The sequence below is a fragment of the Myotis daubentonii genome, chromosome 17 (assembly GCF_963259705.1).
Source record: "Myotis daubentonii chromosome 17, mMyoDau2.1, whole genome shotgun sequence".
Taxonomy (NCBI): Eukaryota; Metazoa; Chordata; class Mammalia; order Chiroptera; family Vespertilionidae; genus Myotis; species Myotis daubentonii.
This window is the reverse complement of record NC_081856.1, coordinates 29,650,894-29,654,214: the sequence shown is the minus strand read 5'-3', so window position 1 is coordinate 29,654,214 and position 3,321 is coordinate 29,650,894.

Below are 3,321 nucleotides of genomic sequence, written 5' to 3'. Positions count from 1 at the left end.
ATATAAAGGGGCAGGTAGGGTAAATCTCAAAACAACAGTATAGGGTAATAGGAAGAGAGGTTCACTTTGTCCAACTTAAGCATTCCTTTATATCTCACTAGGAAAGGTAAAAAGGAAAGGTGTTCCAAATGAAATCTCTATATTTCCCTAATATCCCCCCCCCATAATTGTCTTTCAAATTCTCTACTCTAATGTTTAATACGGTCTCTCGGATAACTCTACCCTTTCCCCAATAAAGTTCCTCCATCTCTACTCAACTTTCACAAATTCAAGCGTGTAGGGCATTAGCCTGAGGCTATCGGAGGTTCTGCCCAACTCAGTCCTGTTTGGTTTATGAGGACAGGGCTGGATCAGAGTCCTGAGAATGAGGCAGAAAAGGAATGTTCTGAGTTTCATCTCCTGTCATCAAGAGGTTCAGCTGATATCCTCATGTTTACCTAAGAAGGGTGGGTACCTCAGGGCAAGGATTGATTTTTTTTTTTTTTCACAAAAACAAAAGAAACCAAAACCAAAAACCACAGTCTATTCTGATTGCATGAAAAATGATATGTCTCCTTTCAGCATGATTTTGACCTCACCCTTTGTGGAAACAATGACCCTAGAATTATTGAGGGAGGAGCCTGTGATTCTTTCTCAGGTCTGATTTATACAGGGTGTCCCCCCCAAAAATGTATACACACTTTGAGTGATGACAAAGTCAGTGTTTATTAACATATAGTTCATTTTCAAAATTTAAAAGTATCTACAGAAATGATTTTTTTTTTGTCAATGCCTGTTTTCAAACTGATGACCATTCTGGTCCAGGCACTGCTAATAACACAAAGCAATGGGATTACAAACCTCAAGAATCATTTTGGTCAGTATTTGTGTGCCCTTAATTCATCAGCTGTTGCTGGTTTTGTACCGTGAACTTTATGTTTTATGTATCCCCATTTAAAATAAAATAATATAGTGGCACTTTAGGATAAATTTTTTTGTTGTTGTTCAAAGCTTAGTCTGGCTTCACCCATTATTTCAAATTAGTTAACCCTGAAAAGGAGTGAAGATTAAGTGAGTTATCAGCTGTTAAAGTGTGTGTACATTTTTTGGGACACTCTATACTCTGTCATCTTAATGGGGTAGCATATCAGATATTTACATTATGATTCATAACAGTAGCAACATTACAGTTATGAAGTAGCAACGAAAATAATTTTATGGTTGGATCACAACATGAGGAACTGTATTTAAAGGGCCAGAAGGTTGAGAACCACTGCCTTAGAGTTTTAGAATTCTCACATTTTAGTTAATTACTCTGGTATTTGAGAAAAAATATGTAATCGGTAAGCTCAAATGAAATGTCATAATAAGTTTATTTGAACCATCAGTCATGTTTTCCATAAACTATGTAAGTCTTTGTCTAACTTTCCCAAAGAAACAGTAGAGCATCTTATTGGTTTTGTAGCCCTCAGCCTTTTCTAGAAAGTTCTTAAGCAATATCTTTTTAGAGACCTGGGAGAAAACAATCTACAATCTTCATTAAATGAACATCACCCCATCATCATAGACTTGGAGTGTGCCTATTACTCTATATTTCAAGGCATGGAAAAGTATATTATACAACACACTATTATAGACTTTATAAATTATAAGCCATTTTTCAGATGACAAATATACCCAAGAAAAATGAAGAAATGAGGAGGGTGAGACTTCTATTTTTTCTAAATCATGTTTCATTCCAATTTATCCTCCATATCAGAGGACAACTGATGCTATTTGGATGAGCTCATTGAAGTATGACAAGCTCTTTCCATAAAGATTAATTACAATATGTCAGCTATGCTGGTGGCAAAACCATCTTGTTTTACATCTCCAAGAAGCAATGTACAAAACAGGATTACAACTGCGCAATCTGTAGCATGACATGCATAAAATCAATATTTCAAGCTCTTTTGGGAGTTACAGCCCAACATGTTGCTGATGAATCGTCATAATGACCTCAGCCTGCCCCTCCTGTCCAGTGGGGAAAATGGGATTACTCAGCCTTCAAGGAGGGACTCAAAGACTGGGCAGTTCACAAGCACTGTGGACAGGCGGGTGGTTTTCTAGAAGACAAATGTCAGATGTAGAAGTTTCCTAGATGCCATGCCATAATGAGTCCCAGCTGCTCCAAACTCAGAGCGCCAAACCCAATCATTGGAAAGGCTTCGGGACCAGCAAAGCAGGGGCATGTTCAGAGACAATTCCGAGTGACTTGTCACTGTCTAAGGCAGTGGTTCTCAACCTTCCTAATGCTGCGACCCTTTAATACAGTGCCTCATGTTATGGTGACCCCCAACCATAAAAGTATTTTCGTTGCTACTTCATAACTGTAATGTTGCTACTGTTATGAATCGTCATGTAAATATCTGATATGCAGGATGTATTTTCATTGTTACAAATTGAACATAATTAAAGCAGAGTGATTCATCACAAAAACAATATGTAATTATATATGTGTTTTCCGATGGTCTTAGGCGACCCCTGTAAAAGGGTCGTTTGACCCCCGAAGGGGTCGCAGCTCACAGGTTGAGAACCGCTGGTCTAAGAGATCACAATAGCAGGATTCCTAAATATTCCATGCAGAATGGGGCCTCGAAATTTCCTCTGGTCTTATGGAGTCTTATCATGTATCTCACTGAATGAAAGCAGTTCCTGTTGATTGATTGCTCTGGTTGGGCTTTTATCAACCTTTACACTTCTAACTTTCTTAATTTTGTGAAAAACTGAGGTTCTACTTTGCAGTTTGGACAATCTATGATTTCTACCATTTCTCCCATGGGTGAAACTCCAGCTCTACTCAAAGATTTTTTTAAGGAATAATCTGAGGAAGATATGGTTTAGGATTTACTAGCAAAATGTTTTCAGCTGGGGATAATTTTGCTTCCCAGGGAACATTTGGTAATATCTGAAGCCATTTTTGATCCTAAAAACTGGGGGTGGGGGCGGTGCTACTAGATCTAATGGGTAGGGGCTGGGGATGCTTCCAAACATCCTGCATTGCAAAGAACAACCCCACAAGAATTATCCAGCCCAAAATATCAATAATGCCACTGTTAAGAAGCTTTGCCCTAGCCCAGGGGTGGGCAACCCCTGGCACGCGTGCCAAACATGGCACGCCAGTAACTTTTGCTGGCATTCGAAACCCTCTCTTATAATCTTCAATTTACAATTTTTTTCTTAATATCGACTTTTTTATTTTTCAAATAAATTCAGTGTAGGTGCATCTTAGATAAATAAATAATTTTACATAACATGTATACATTAAAAAATAAATGTATTTTTCATCATCATATACTGTGT